The 17,448-nt window shown below is 42.0% G+C and overlaps 1 protein-coding gene and 1 long non-coding RNA gene across 3 annotated transcripts in view; one reads left to right on the top strand and one right to left on the bottom strand.

Annotated features, from left to right (window-relative positions):
- LOC116670258 (uncharacterized) overlaps positions 1 to 2,715 on the top strand; it is a 23,568-nt gene extending 20,853 nt beyond the window's left edge. The window contains exon 3 of the long non-coding RNA XR_004326983.1: positions 2,562 to 2,715. This is a non-coding gene — a long non-coding RNA (uncharacterized LOC116670258). The remainder of the gene's footprint in view (positions 1 to 2,561) is intronic.
- The window catches only part of efna2a (ephrin-A2a), a 91,946-nt gene that overhangs the window by 27,973 nt on the left and 46,525 nt on the right, over positions 1 to 17,448 (bottom strand). The window lies entirely within an intron of this gene.

Here is a 17,448-nt window from a genome sequence, read left to right on the forward strand (position 1 = left end):
TAATTTAAGACTGCCGTGGTGCTAGTGGTGGAGGGGCAGCGTCTCCAGCAACACAGAGCTGCCTTTAGACTCCAGTCTGTAAATAATGCCGGGAAAAAAAACTATCGGCGAACACAGCAGCCGCGTATCAGCCGATTTCAATGCACATAAAAACGCAAATATCAGCCCGATATATCGGCCGGCTGATAACATTGGTCTATCACTAGTTACTTCCCTTTGCCTTCAAACCAGCATCAATTATCATAGGTTTCACTTGCAAAAAGTTGGCCATTGAGGATCGTAAACGCAGTGGTCGGCCAAGGTAACTTAGTGCAGCAGATGAAAAACACCACAAGCTTAATTCCCTTCAAAATAGGAACCTGTCCAGCAGTGACATCAGCTCAGAACTGGCAGAAACCAGTAGGACCCAGGTACACCCATCTCGAGAAGTCTGGCCAGAAGTGGTCTTCATGGAAGAGTTGCCGCCAAAAGGCCAGACCTCCGACATGGAAACAAGGCCAAGCAACTCAACTATGCATAAAAACATAGGAACTGGAGTGCAGAAAAATGGCAGCAGGTGTTCTGGACTGATAAGTCAAAAAGTTTTAAATATTTGGCTGTAGCAGAAGGCAGTTTGTTTGAGAGCAAGTTTGAGGCTGTATTTCTGCAAATGGAGTTGGAGATTTGGTCAGGATTAATAGTGTCCTCAATGCTGAGAAATACAGGCAGATACTTATCCGTCAAGCAATACCATCAAGGAGGCGTATGACTGACCCCAAATGTCTTCTGCAGCAGGATAACTACCCCAAAAATAAAGCCAATGTCATTAAGAATTATCTTCAGTGTGAAGAAGAACCAGAAGTCCTGGAAGTGATGGCGTGCCCCCTACTGAGCCCTGATCTCAACATTATTGAGTGGGTCTGGGATTACATGAAGAGACAGAAGGATTTGAGGAAGCCTGCATCCACAGAAGATCTGTGGTTAGTTCTCCAAGATGTTTGGAACAACCAGCCAAGTTCCTTCAAAAACTGTGTAAAAGTGTACCTAGAAGAATTGATGCTGTGTTGAAGGCAACGGGTGGTCACACCAAATATTGATATAATTTAGAGTCCTCTTCTGTTCCTCTACTGCATTTGGTTAATTGATGAAAATACACTATTAACACTTACATTTTTTAAAAGCATTCTTAGTTTACAGCCTTTTTTCAAACCTGCCTAACACTTTTACACAATAACACACACACACACCCACGCACACACACACGGATGGGAATAGTATGAAAACTGCTGGTGAATCTTCGAGTCCATCTAATAACCCTTTCCCACTGGCCAAAAAACCCCACTTACACCCACTACATCTAGCTTTTGTCTGCAGTGGGAAAGATTACAATCAAAATTCATTCCCAGGATTAATGACTCTACAGTAGTAACAGGTTATTATTTATTATTACTATTATAATTATTATTATTATTGGTATGTATCTGCTTATGCTCCAATCAGCAGTGATGGAAACATGACAACCCAGGTGGACAGGTAATTTTTGACCCTTTTCAAGCGTGATACTATGATGACCATCACTAGGATGTACATTGAATCTGTCTGTAATTTCCTTAATCTTGGTTGCATATTTCGTCCATCTCTGCAAAAGCAGCGCTTGAACATTGTTTCAAATTAGTCTGCACCAAGTTTGGAAGAAAGACTGAAAAGGTAGCGGATATAAACTTGTACTACCCCTGTTGTCCGGCACGTTCGTGACGTCCAACATGACGTGCCAGAAAAAAACCCAGAAAGGCATACTGGTCGACTGAGAGTGGGAAAGGAGTCTAGTGCTTTTATTATTTTTGGCAAGTTTTAAAAACCAACATATACATGGTAATTAGGGTGGAAAAAGGGTATTATAGACAAAACAGTTTTCTGTCACACTCAAATGTATTGTGTGGGTTTGTGTTATCACTGAATTATTTAATTATCATTTCCTTAAAACAAAGTAGCAACCACCATGACTACATGTCTAAGCAGACGTGATTGACGATGCAGATTTTCAAAATTTAAAAACTTTTATTTAAAAAAGATATTATGGCTTAAAGCGGTGTATTTTGAGTATGTATTGAAGGTATCTCCACCTATCACACTCTACTACAACCAGGCTCCACCATGTTGCCAAAATTACTTTTATCTGGTTCCAAACAGATGACAACATCGCCGTGAGCAGTTAATCAAACTCCAAGGCCCGTGTTCATCAAACGGCTGAAAGGGCAATTTTGGACTTAAGAGAAAGATAACAAAAGAGGGACCCAGATGTATTTTTAGTTGGCAAAGAGTAGTTTCATCATTGATGTGAACACTTGATAGGATGTTACACAAATTTCCCTTTGGTTTTGGCATTCATTTGGCACAGTTTAAGTTGGCGTTATTTTGTTTACAATCACTTTGCATGCATCTTCACAGTCTGCACTTGTCAGTGAATGTGGTAGTTCATTCTCCTCATGTTTTCTTTGATGTACAGCATCTCATCCAACAGGAGCAATTTCCTCTTCATTCTAATTCAATTAGAACGGGTACTAGTTTATTCCTAAACCTAGGAGCATTAAAACAAAGCAGAGTATCAAATATTTTGCAACTGTATCAAGCATCTCATTACCACTAACCGCATCCCAATTCATATTTAGACGCAACAAATGATATGTATCCTCCACAAACTAGAGAAAAGTCGGAAGTTAGACAGAAGTACAAAGAGTCATTGTCAAGATGATGCACCGTCTCGCTGCATTGGTGTGAACTGGCAGCTGTCGGAGCATTGCAAGTAACTGAAGGATATCTTGTTGCCACTCACTCTACACAACACACACACACACACACACACAACACACACACACAACACACACACACACACACACACACACACACAAACACAAACACACCACAACACACCACCACAACACGGAACAATACAAGAAATAATAGCTATCCACAACTCTTCATTATATGACAATAATAAAGCCTATTGCTCTAGTATTCTAAAACAATTTCCTTCCCCATAGAATGTTCACTGAAAACGACATGTTATTAATGCTACTGTACCAGTGTATCCTTCAGTTCATTGAGCAGATTCATATTCAAAGATATTTTGGCAGAATAAATTATCTTTGGCTGAGAAACGCTCAAGCTTGTGTTGTCAAATTTCACTCTGACCTTAAATGATGGTTCTTGGGTCATGCTGTATTCAAGCCAGAACCAATCCACAGTGCAGTTACAGTGATTAGTGTAATTAAATAGCAGTCCTGACAGCAATCAGTCTGGACAACTTATCTTATTAGATATGCTATTACTTCATCACACATTTACATGAGCAGACAGATAGCATTTAAGTCATTGCCTACAGAAGAACTCATCAGGAGCAAAGTCTGGCCTAAGTAAATTCCCCATGCAGATTTTATGTGTCTAAAAGGTAACATTACAACAATTTTTGTTGAACAGAGTAGAAATAGAAGAAGAGTATATGTCGGTCACTTTTTACTTGTTGACATCTTGGGTTCTTGACTGATTGTTGACATAAGAGTAGCTCTAATACAGTAACACAAGATATGAGTGCAATGATTTTGCAAACGCAAGTTACAAATACCCTGGGGGCTAAGCATCCCTTGTCTTTAAATCCTAGTGATGTCCCAGGCTTCCAGTTCACTTGAGAAACCTCCAAGCACCATCACAGATTCTACCATCATCTTTTCTACAGCCTAATGTAATGGATTTAAAGCCTGTGCTAACCTATGAGTCAGAGTCACCTTGATCATGGCTCTCACTTCATAAGAGCTTAAATGAACTCCTAATCCAGGTGACAAATGGGTTTGAATAAAAGCATGTTGATTTTAAATTACCCACAGGAAACACTTATTTCCATAAATAGGGTATTTTGGTGGTGAAAATAGTGGCGCTCCAAAATGTACCAGAAAAATGATAAAATACAACCATTAAACCGCTGTATTTTAGCAGGGATGTAGAGAGCAGAACATGGAAGCCTTTTTATGCATGAAGCTACAAGGCAGATGGAGGGTTAAGTTTATCTGTGATGAAATCACTGCAACACCAATTACATTTGCTCAGTTGCCTGTGGCCCTTTTCAAACACTGATGCGTTTGAAATTAAATCGAAAGAATTTACCTCAATGGTCAGTTACATGTCAGAATGACAGGATTTGGAGTCATGTGATTGGGTCGACAGAGATTGTGGCTTAAGGGATAGCTCCTGGCCCACTTTTGCCAAATAGTTGTGTTATATGGTTCCAACTCCAACATTCTATCACTTAGTAATCGTTAGAGTTATTTTCAGCAGAATGGCAAACAAGAATAAAACCCAATGCAACGATTTGGATGCCATTGCAGAGGCATTATTGGGGAAAAAGAAAAGCTACCTCAAACCATGTTTTTCTCAGATTCAGTCTCAGATGTAACGGGTGGGGATTGGCAATGACAAGAAGCTAACTGATATCCATGCCCAGCTAGCATCTCTTACTGCAAGCCTCTATCAGATCTGATGTGGACAATCTAAAAACTTCCGTGGGAAGGAACTCAAGTACTCTTGATAGCCATGGCCACGCTTTTCAATTGCTGGAGGTGAAGCTAGCAGATGTGGAGGACAGAAACGGAAGATGCAACATCTGCATCGTGGGGCTGAAAGAGGGGCTAGAAGGCTCTAATGCTATCCAGTATCTCTTGCGCTCCCTGCCTAAGTGGCTCCCGAAATTGGCAGTTGTTCAGATGTGAGAGCCCATTGAATTTACAGTGATAGCCCAAAGGAGGACACCTCCACTGATTGCACGCTGATTTTCAACATCCTCCCCTACACAAGCAGGCAGGCGATCCTACAGGCTACGTGGAAATCTCCGCCCGTTCACGTAGACATAAATCTTTTTCCAGAATAGATTTTCTTTTTGCATCCCCTCAATTATTTCAGTCAATTGATAAAGTGGTGTTACTTCCAATGGCATTATCTGACCCTAAAGAGGTCTTCTCTGTCACCATCTTAGACCGTCTGTCTCAACGTGCTGCTAGATGGCGCTTTAATAATTCTTTACTGAAAAATGAATCCTATATCACTCAGTTTATAGCAGAATTCCAGATGTTTGCAGACATTAATGTTGGCTCTGTAGAAGACCCCAGGATATTGTGGAACATGATGAATAGTTTTGTCAAGAGCAATACCATACTATTCTGCTCTAATGCAGAGGAATCAGCTAACTTGATCAGACAGACAAATTGCTCACTTTAGAGGAACTAGATTGGCAGTACAGAATATGCAAAAGGATAAATCACCGGATTTTGATGGGATCTCCCCGGAATTGTATGCAAGTTTTTGGGAACAACTGGGCCCATACCTTCTTGACATGATTAACTTCTCTGTTGAGAAGAGTGATTTTTCCAAACTTGGAGATAGGCTGAAACATATTCCCATATAGCTTTTACCTGGCAGACATTTTCTCCATTATTCAACAATGCATCACTGCTGATTGGTGGGAGGCCAATAACAGCTCCACAGTGGGAACAGAGGGGGGTTCATTGTCTAAAAGACATTTTTAGCATTTATCTTGTTACCCTTTTCTAATATACAAAACACATTCAATCCACCACGTTCCTCTTTTTTTCTTTTACCTTCAATTAAGATCAGCACTCAAGGCATACAGTGTCACCTAGCAGAGGGTTCTGTCCAGCCATCCTATCTGGCAGTTATTTACAATGCAGCCAAAAAGCTGTGGTATGGTTTCAAGGCTTTATCAGTTGTTGGTGATATCTGGCTGCTCTGGCCTTCCTATGAGGATCTGGGTACGCGATTGCCCAGGCCTAAGTATCAACCTTGACTGGCATGATGTATGGTCTAACATTCTAGAAGTATCAGCAGATTCACTACAATTTCATTCATATCATTATCATTTCATTCATTTCAGACATATCTCCCCCTGGTGAAAATGCATCACATGAAGGTAATTAACAGTCCTTTATGCACGTATGCCCACTAAAGCTCAAGGTACATACTGTACAGTGTGTACCTTGAGCTTTTAGTGGGCACATGATCTGGGATTGCGCTACTGTTGGTCAGTTCTGGAACAATATTGCATCCAAAATATCTGCCCTGATTAATGATACTGTACCTGTTACTGTAAATGTTTTATCCTAAATGATCTGTCAGCCTCAACTTGGCTGGACTTAGAGAGGCCAAGAAAATTGGTTGGAAACCACTTCATGACTTGTCTATTTGTACTTGGACCCTTTCCTTTCTGGATGTCATATATATACGGCGCTCTCCATGGCTCACATAGGTGGAGCCCCGGGAAGTTTGACCTGCAAAGTCCATGCTGTAGAGTTGTGCTACGGCCTTCTCACTTCTGTGTGTGTTTGGTTCCTTTTGTCTTGTGCCGGTCTCCCAGTCAATGTCTCGTTTTATTGTTGTGTCTGTCTTTTTCTGTGTGTCTTGTTTGTCAGCTGCAGGCATTGTTCTTGCTGTTGTGTTTTTGTTGCGTCTCCCTCCTTCCCATAATTCCTCTCTGATTTAGAGTGAAAAATTTGATCGCAAGGAAGGATTGTGGAAAAGGTGCACTGTGCCTTCTTCAATGTGTGTGTAGTGTACTTTTCTGTATGTTGTCATCTGGACCAATGTTTTGTGCTTTTGTTTGGTTCTTTAAATAAAAAATAAAAAAATGTTTTTGACGTTTTTATCATGTTTTATCCAGGATCTGGTAGCGTTGCAGCACATTGGTCTTAGGAGGATCTGTGGTGTGAGGAGTGATATGGCAGAGCAAGGGTTAAGGCTTTAAAAGGATGATGTGTGTTCAGTCTTCTTTTCAATGTGAAGAGAGAGCCAGAGCTTCTTTTTTTTTTCCTTTTAAATGGGAACACAGCTTTTCTCCACCGGTGGCCAAACCTTGACCCTCAAACCGGTCTCGAAATAGGCATTCGCTAAGGGAGAAAAAGAAAGAAACACACTTGCACACATAAAGCCTCCAGCCTTTCCTTTCACCACATACCCTTCCCACTGCCAGAGCATGGATGCGTATAGAGCACAGACAAACACACACACTCAGAATGTGCACACAAACACACCGGTTTGTACTTTTTTTTACTCTGGGGAGAAGGTGAACTCATATTGTCGATTGCTGAGTAAAACACACACACATACACACACACACACACACACACACACACACACACACACAGAGTTTCAGTGGGTACGTTACAGTCTTTAACTCCCCAGCTATATATCTGTACTGTGTATTGCTCCGTCTTATAGTACAGCATGGTTTACTGTGATGGACTATTTTCAGATCAGTCATCCAAATGTAGAAAGTAAGATAGATATAAGTAAAGTCAAACTTTTCCAGTGCTGCCATGTTTTAAAATCAACACAATACACATACATGAAGACAAACAATATGAAATACTCTAAGGAATACGTTTTTTTTTTAAACCACTTAATTTGGTTGTAATGTCGTCTATCGATGTAGCCTCTCTCCTGCAGCTACTCGACAGTGAGGAGTGGGTCTATAAAACATTAACAAGAGAAATGCGGCATAGCAGAGGCATCTTGTGGTATGGTAACTCAAAGCTCACAAATACTGATTCAGCTAGAGGGAGCGAGGCTATGCTGTGATTCAGATTCATCTGGTTTGGCTAGGGATGGATCTCAGACTTTTTAAGTGTATGCAAACAAAGTCCTGGTGCTTAAGTTCTTGAGTCTCTCCTCATGTTACCCCCCCTTCATCTCCTCTTCCACTTCTCTATGTTACCTTGTCCTTGGCTATCCCCTTGACGCCAACGGTAGCAAAAGCTCTGCATCAGGCCAGCAAAACAGGAAGTGAGTCCAGACTGGCTGGTCGACAGGGTTTACAGCTCTAGTGTGGCTCGGTGGCTGTGGCTGGCTGTATGAACAGCTGCACACTGGGAAGTTGTGACATCTGTATTTACCACCTACTCAGAGATGTGGCCTTCATAGAGGTCTCAACTTTTTACTGCCTACATTTCATGCTGCAGTGAAATACAACAGTTGTTTTGCCCCTCAAGAAGAGCCGGTAGAAAAATTAAAATTTTGTTCTGTTTTTAGCTGTCTGAAGGCGTACAGTATGGTCTGACAAGCAGGTAAGGTTTTTCAATTGCAGTGTGCCTGCCATCTTCCATTTTATTCCACTGTAAAATACTGCATTAATTCAGCGCTTCAGTACAATTGACGTGAGAAGTTTAATGAATGTTTGATGGCAATCTTCCCAACACCCAGCCTTAACAGTCAGTCAGTGCGTTTACATGCAATTTAAAAAGAAACGCTTATATCCGGGTTAAGGCGATACCCCAATTTCTCAAATGCCATGTTTACGCATTACCTGGTTAAAATTGGAGATTCTGACAGGTTGCTCGCGTCACATCTACGTCGTCAAGCTCAGTTTGAGGCCGCGCAGTACGGCGTTGCTGTGTCCATTCATTTTACTGTCTATGGCATGTACAGGGTCTCTCCCCTGTCCAATTGGCTATTCTAACATTAACCAGTCGAGGTCAATGCCTAACTCCAACCAATCAAGCTGCTTTTGAAGGGTGGGTCTTGGCATGGCCATGGTAGGAAAACGTTTTTGGCAAGCCGGACCACCAGCACGCTGTGAGGCGTAGTATGTATGAATGTGTATGTATATGTATATAGTATAATGAGTGAAACAAGTTGTCAGTCATCTGGCGGGAACACTATGCTGTCCTACGCTGAGACAATGTGTAAATTAAACATAATGTTGTTAAAATTTGACTAATTCAGTGATTGTTTTGTGTAATGTTGACATAGGTCAACCGGAAGAAAAAGCGTTGCGCGTCTGGGAGAACTGGCATAACCCGGTTATTCACTTAACCGGGGTTTACCGCTTATAATGTAAACGCATTGAATCAGGATTCCTGATGGACAGTAAATAGTGTTTAGTAAACGATTCAAATGTGTATTATCTCAGTTTTAATTTACTCTGATCGGGGCAGATATTCAAATTACAGTTAAATAATGGAAAGGAAAATGGATTTTCACTTAGGTTAAAGATCTCCTCATCTCAGAGTTCAGCAACTTTTTCATTTAATTGAAAACCACTTCCTGGAATACAATTAATTGAAAAAGGAATAGAGCCTTAATTTGGAACTAAGGGCCCGTAACTGTGGTCAGCAGTGAGACTAATGGCATTCTGCTCAAACACAAGAGCCTGAAAAGTGGACTGAGAGTTGTTTGCCTAAAATTCCCTTGGCAAAGCAGGCATTGATCCTCAGCAGCAAACTTTGCAGCCCTGATACAAACAGAGACTAAATGGGGTCACAAGGAGAAAAAAAAAAAAAAGAAAATCTAGATTTTAGTTCTTAATAGAATGTTGGGCAGCGGGGTAAGCTCCGCGCCTGAATAATTCACTTTAGCCAAACTGTTGCTTCGGGTTCCATTCATTTTTAATGCTGTCTTTTGATGTTGATTAATTAAGCAGTGCAAGCACTGCGGTTTCTCTGCCGTCTCTGCCTCTCGCACGCACACACTGCATGCACGTAGACAACCACACTGCTGCTTCTCCCTCGCCTCTATCCCTCTAAACCCTAAAGCCTTAACACCCCCATCCCCCGTTCTCTTCATCCTCCCTGCTCCCCTCTCAAACATATTCACACACATACATATACACAAAAATAACACACAAGCACCCAGCCACAAACAACCACACTTTGCGCACTGTTTTTGGGACACACACACACACACACACACACACACACACACACACACACACCACCCTAAGCCAACCCCCAAAAGTGTTAGATCCCTAAGTCTTAAAAGTCTTTTCTTTTAGGCAGGAGGAGGATGTGTGTGTGTGTGTGGTGTGTGTGGTGTGTGTGTGTGTGTGTGTATTATGTGTGCGTGATGGGGAGTGACGAAGGAAGGAAAGATGTGAGGGAGAGAGGAAGGGGGAGGAAGTGGTAAAGGGAATGCCTCTCAGCAAACAAGCGGATTAACGGAGTGGCGGGGTGTGGTGTGTGTGTGTGTGTGTGTGTGTGTGCGAGAGAGAGAGAGAGAGAGAGAGGAGAGAGAGAGAGAGGAGAGAGAGAGAGAGGAGAGAGAGAGGAGGATGAAATTATTGTCAGAGGCTGTACTGTACATTGCAGCTTGGGGGTTGGATGTTAATTAGAAGACATGCCTCCTTAGCTGGTGGTGGTTTCTGTGCATGTTCGAGGGTGCGCGTGAGTGCATTTGTGTATGTTTGAGCATGTGTGAGTGTGCATGCTCCCTGACTCTTTCATGTGTTATTAACCAATGAAGAAAAGAGCAACTGTGCACCATCCAATCAGCACCCTGAGGTTTATAAATAGAGTTTAGCTGACTGGATTCTAACTCTTCTTAAATTTGCCCTCAATGACAATTAATAGCAACAACCGCAGGTTTAGCTAAATCAAAGAGAACATGTAAACTAGGTGTTGTCTTAAAATGCCCGGTTTTTCTAACACAGGGGCTAGAGGTTCTTTTGTGCAGAGATGGCTACGTACTGGTAATGGTGAGAAGAGAGGAAAAGTATACAAAAAAAGTACTCAAGAGAATAATAGAAAGAGTTAATGGAGGACCAATGTGCACACACACACACACACACACACACACACACACACACACACACCACACAACACACACACACAAACACAAACACAACACACACACCTTGCGAGCAGCGCATGCTTAGTGTGACCAGGGACCGTCTGGAGAAAAAAGAGACACTGACAATATTTTCCACGACACACACACACACCACCACACAACGCACACACACACAAAACACACACACACACACCCACACACACACACACACACACACACGTTACACACACACCACACACACACAAGTTATAGTTGCAATTGTTGTTGATTGTGATAAATACTGAAAGTTAACAGGATTTAAAACACTTACATACACTGCTATAAAACGCACTGCAAAAAAATATCCTATAGCTAATTCCCAAGCACTGACTGATATCATTTTTTTTAATGCTGTCGCCTTTCCAACACACACACACACACACACACACACACACACACAAGAGAGAGGCTTTAATGCCAGTCTATAAATACTTGGCCAAAAAGCTCCCCTGTCATGTTACATTGATCTTAGCATGATGGTGTGAGCCTTCCTGATTCCAGCAGTATCTGTGTTGCACAGCTAAGTGCTATAACAAGGGGATGGAGACATAAAAAGAGAGGAAGGAAAGAAAAAAAGAGATAAAGAAAGACGAATATGAGCTCTCTTTGTTTTTTTTCTCTCCAAATTTGGCAGAAAGTAAAGGTCTCACGGTAAAGGTCTCATTTATCTTGGCCAGTGATTGTCCCACGTGTGCAGGCATAAAAGGGAAGAAAAAAAGAAAGGGGGGGGGGGAATTCTTATCAGCAGCTTTTCTAACAAGAAGCACATACTTTGTGAAGATATCACGGAAAACATATTCAGTATGTTGCAGCCAAATTTGACAATAGGAACTAACTAAATCCTGTCTAAGGTATACTGATAGCCATCATTTTAACAAGTCCTCCTCCCCTATTGTGTTGTTTGGAAGCACAAATCCAAAGGGTACACAACCAGAAAGCAGAAACATTATCTGTGCAACAAATACAAATGCATCAAACATACATAAAAACAGTTACAGAAGGTTAAACTATATATTTATTCCAATACCTAAGTGCAAGATATAAAAGAAAGAACAAAGGCGAGACACAAAGTAGGACAGAATACTAAACAGCACCTATTCTGAGCCTAAAGTGCAACCATTACCTGCAGTATATCGAACAAGTGACAAAGTATGCACCAAGTGAGCTGAGCTCTTATCATTTGCACTGGTTGTACCAATCCAAATGGTTTCACCCACCACACGCTATCTGTGTGAAAGAGCCACGATTGTAACCATTTGTCAACCAGCCAAAAATGACAACCAGCTATATTTTGCCAGAGTAAGTGGAGGCTTTTGTCAGATCACTGCAATCGGTTGCACTTGTGATTTCGATGTGTTTCTAAGATCAGTTGTCTAAAGTGTGGACCTCATGAGATCCCATATTTGGCCTAGAAATGTCTTCCGTGCATCTCTTGCGGATGTACATATTTAAATCTGTGCCTGCGTTTCTTTTCCCTGCACCCCCAATGTGTGCATGTACGTCTGTCTTTGCCTGTAAAGTTACGCCTATAACTTATATCTCCCTCACAAAAAACAGCCAATAGATTGCTACAATCACAATAAAGTACTCGACGGGGGAAGAAACTTCGACAACACCGAACACTTTCGTGTATTTAATGTATTTTCCAAAGGTTGACTGCAGCAATATTTTGAAAAATGTTGACAACGCTCTGTACAGCATCGGGAGAAGGTTCAACGGCTTTGACTTTTTGACTGTTTTGCGCTAGATGATTACTGGATATAACGTTAACAACCAAACTTTTCTTCGCTTTCCCAGAACAACAGCGGATTGCTTACATGGACTTCGCACTAGAGAAGAGACAATGTCATTAAACGATAGTGATATCATACAATATCGTTGACAAAAAAGACAACACTACAATGTTTTCTCCACACACACACACACACACACACGCTAAAGTGTCTGTAGGCCACTTGCTCTGTTTCGTGGTTGATTAACACAGATACAGTGGGTACGGAAAGTATCAGACCCTTTAATTTTTCACTCTTTGTTTCATTGACGCTTTTTCCAAAATCAAAAAGTTCATTTTATTTCTCAGTAATGTACCACGCAACCCATCTTGACAGAAAAAAAACAGAATTTAGAAATTTTTGCATATTTATTAAAAAAAAAAAAAACTGAAATATCACATGGTCATAAGTATTCAGACCCTTTGTCAGTATTTAGTAGAAGCACCCTTTTGATCTATACAGCCATGAGTCGTGTTGGAAAGATGCAACAAGTTTTTCACATCTGGATTTGGGTATCCTCTGCCATTCCTCCTTGCAGATCCTCTCCAGTTCTGTCGGTTGGATGGTAAACGTTGGTGGACAGGCATTTTCAGGTCTCTCAGAGATGCTCAATTGGGTTTAAGTCAGGGCTCTGGCTGGGCCATTCAAGAACAGCCACGGAGTTGTTGTGAAGCCACTCCTTCGTTATTTTACGGTGTGCTTAGGGTCATTGTCTGTTGGAAGGTAAACCTTCGGCCCAGTTAGGTCCAGAGCACATCTGGAAAAGGTTTTCGTCCAGGATATCCCTGTACTTGGCCGCATTCATCTTTCCTCGATTGAACCAGTCGTCCTGTCCCTGCAGCTGAAAAACACCCCCACGCATGATGCTGCCACCACCATGCTTCATTTGAGACGTATTGGCGGTGATGAGCAGTGCCTGGTTTTCTCACACATACCGTAGAATTAAGGCCAAAGTTTATTTGGTCTCATCAGACCAGAGGTTTTATTTATCACCATCTTGGAGTCTTCAGGTGTTTTTAGCAAACTCCATGCGGGCTTTCATGTGTCTTGCACTGAGGAGAGGCTTCCGTCGGGCCACTCTGCCATAAAGCCCCGACTGGTGGATTGCTGCAGTGATGGTTGACTTACTACAACTTTCTCATCTCCAGCTGCATCTCTGGAGCTCAGCCACAGTGACCATTGGGTTCTTCTTTGCCTCTCTCACCAAGGCTCTTCTCCCCCGATAGCTCAGTTTGGCGCACGGCCAGCTTAGGAAGGGTTCTGGTCGTCCCAAACGTCTTCCATTTGAGGATTATGGAGGCCACTGTGCTCTTAGGAACCTTAAGTGCAGCAGAAATTTTTTTGTAACCTTGACCAGATCTGTGCCTTGCCACATTCTGTCTCTGAGCTCTCAGGCAGTTCCTTTGACCTCATGATTGTCTTTGCTCTGACATGCACTGTGAGCTGTAAGGTCTTATATAGACAGGTGTGGGCTTTCCTAATCAGTCCAATCAGTATAATCAAACACAGCTGGACTCAATGAAGTGTTGAACCATCTCAAGGATGATCAGAAGAAATAGCAGCACCTGAGTTACATATGAGGGTCACGGCAAAGGGTCTGAAACTTGACCATGTGATATTTCAGGTTTTCTTTTATAATTGAATACAAAAATTTCTACATTTCTGTTTTTTTCTGTCCAAGATGGGGTGCTGAGTGTACATACTGAGAAATAAAATGAACTTTTTGATTTTGGAAAATGGCTGCACAGAAACAAAGAGTGAAAAATTTAAAGGGGTCGAATACTTTCGTACCACTGTTGTGCTGATTAGCTCTATAACGGGCCGAAATGGTAGCACATTGCCATGAGGAAATATTGATTACTCCACATTTTAATTGTGATATTTTGTGATTAAATTCTGAATCTGACATGTTCTCTATAAAAAGGTAAATATAGTGGCACAGATGTGGAAGTAGCATACACTGTGAGTCAGTAGTAGGCTAAACAGTGGAGTTGCATATGAAGTGGTTTGGGGTCCGTCTGCAAGATATTTTGGGGTATAATTTGATTTTGTAGACTTCTACATGCAGCAATACCACAGGCCAAGCAATCATCTCGTTCCAAACAGGCACATTTTCAACGGGCACTGCACTAGTGATTTAACATAACAATGCCAGAATATGAGCTAAACTGTCTCTGTGTAATAAGATGTTAAAGTCTCATAGAATAGAGACTTTGAGACTAGGAGAATTTGTGTATTGATGTTGGTTTAAACTGCTTTTCTCTAACAGACAGCATCACTGTGTTATGACCTGCTCACTTCCTACACAAATTTAAGGCTTTCCAACAGCAAACAACTGGAGTGCCTTTATTGTGACGCAGCTACAGGTTATTAATTTTTTTTTTACAAATTATTTTTCCTAGAATGGCAAAGTCATTACCTGCCATGCTGTGCCACTGATTGGTAAATATCTAAAAATATCAGGCCATTCATAGGCAGAGTGGGGCGGGCTATGCCTTCGCCATCCTAGGAATATATGGAAATATTGCGTCCCAGACTTAGCAATCGACTGCTTAGTAACAAGTTAGTCTTAGGACACTCTTTGGACATGTTTTGGTGCTTTCTTTTGTGGGCAATTCCGTTCAGATTTACAGGAAAATGTATTCTGAAATGTGAAAGGGTTGGACAAAGACAGCGACAGGAGCTTACTGGTTGAGTGGATTTCAAATCTTATCTTCAAAAACCAATCACGGTAAGCATCATCTTACCTTGATCGTGTACACTCTTTGTCGTATGCAGAACTGTGCCCACAGGAAGGATCTGATGATTGTATAATATATGTATTGAAATTGGAGTTTCTGCCAAAGGGTTGGGTTTTCTTTTCTAATTTTGGTTCTGTTTGCACTTTGTCAACAAAGTCAGAGGCATCAGAGCTCCTTTTCTCACCCCACAAACAAGCTGTTACATTAAAACCCTAAATTTGTGTTGTCAAACGTGCCCTTTTCATTGTGCTGCATTACGTTGCCCTCTACTTACTGTCCATCACTGCCGACAATTACTGATATTATTTTTTGAAGTAAACAAAACTTTAAACATTAGATTCCGGAGCAATGAAAAAACTAGAGCCAAATCAAGGCATCTGTCAAAACTCAATCAAATCAAGTAAAAGAAATACATTTGTCAGCCATGTTTTAGCTAAAAGGAAACCCACAACAAGAATGCTCGCTGTAAAATCTCATAGATTACTTTAATACCTAATTACACATTGACCTCTCTTGCATTGCACTTTAACGTCACAAAGTGTTAGTGTTGTTCTTATTGTGTGGCAAGAAATGGGAAACAATAACCCATGTTCGGAATCCTCACCCACAGTTTGGAAGAATCCATGATTTCTATGCTTTTAAAACACACACAAGAGCGGAAAACAACTCAAATCGTGTGTGGAAAACTGCGTTTGGAATCCTGGATAAAAAAGAAGAAGCTGTCAGGCTCACAAAAATAAGTTTAAATGCTTCTAATGGAGCAGAGCGTACCATACAGTATCTCTTTGGTGCACGCCAGTAAGAGCTACTTTTGGTTTTGCAGTCGGAGTATCTCTGAGAGTCCAGTGGGCCACTAATGGTGTGGCTTGAGAACAGAGTGTATCAGAGGAGAGCGAACAGAGAGATCACAGAGATCACACAGGGCTCTCTCACACACACGCATGCACGCACACGCTCACGCACACACACAACTCTGTGACGTGACTGCAGGAAGCCTACACCTGACTGATCATGTCGAAATGGTGAAGGTTTGACATGTGAGTGTGTGTAGCATGTGTGAATCACTGTGTGTGTGTGTGCGCAGTCCCTCAGCAGGGGGATAACAGCTGGCACACTGAGAGCCCCAAGAAGCTGCAGAACAGGGTTTTGATCATTATGCAAACACACATGCTCTCATACACACACACACCACACACACAAAATCTAAAAAGTGGCACGTCTAAACTCGCATGTTTAGAAAATACTGTCACAACCATTTAAAGCCTGAGAACTAATTACAATATGCGTAAAATGAATATGCATAATGACTATACCCCACTTGCACTGATAAAAGGAAAAAGCTTGGAGAGCAAAAGCTGCCTCGCAAAGTGTGTGTGTGTGTGTGTAGGTGTGTGTGTATGAGGGAGCAAGAGAGTGTGTGTTCCTCTCTTCTCCCTTTAATCTGTGTATAGGGGCAGTGGTGGGAATCTGCACACCATGCTAAATCAATACACTCCCGCCTGCTTTAGTATGCCTCCATGTGTGTGTGCGCGCTTAAGTGTGTGTGTCTTAGTATGCAGCTCAGAGAGAGAGAGAGAGAGAGAGGGGTTACATAAGAAGAAAGAGGGACACACTTAAGTGGTTCTGACCTTGAGTACATCTCCCTCCCCTCCCACACCGGTCCACCCCCCCTGCTACCGGATAAATAAATAAACTTTTTTAAGCCTGATGTGCGGACATGAAGGCTCGAAGTGTGTGTGTGTGTGTGTGTGTGTGTGTGTGTGTGAGAACATGTAGCTGATGTGTTTGTTCATATAGATTAACAGTCTCAAAGAGAAGCGGCCTCAAACCGAGGGGATTCTGGGACACTTCCTTCCATCTCCATCTCATCTTTTTCTCCTCTCTTGTGCTGTCTCTCCATCCTCCCCTCCTGCCAATCTTTCCCTAACCTCCTTTTGTTCTCCGCTTGTCAGCCCATTCTTCTGCCCTGCTTAGTTTGGCCCGCTTCACTCCGCTTAAATCTATCTCCCCCCCCCCGTGTATCTCCTCCATCCATCCAAATCCGTCCTTCTCTTGCTTAGATTTTCTTCGACTGCACTTCTTTCATCTCGCATTCCTTTTTCTGCATCCCTCCTTCCGTCCATCCTCATCCCACATTCTGAGTGACCGCTGGTCCCTCCAGGCAGTGAGCACATCAGACTGGCAAAGCTCTATCTTCCATCACCCGCCATCTCCCTTCCCTCCACACTCTCCATCTCTTTCACTCGCTATTTCGCTGTTGGCAGCATTGGCAGCATGACAGTGCTTTCCCAGGG

This window comes from Etheostoma spectabile, chromosome 20 (assembly GCF_008692095.1).
Source record: "Etheostoma spectabile isolate EspeVRDwgs_2016 chromosome 20, UIUC_Espe_1.0, whole genome shotgun sequence".
NCBI classification, from domain to species: domain Eukaryota; kingdom Metazoa; phylum Chordata; class Actinopteri; order Perciformes; family Percidae; genus Etheostoma; species Etheostoma spectabile.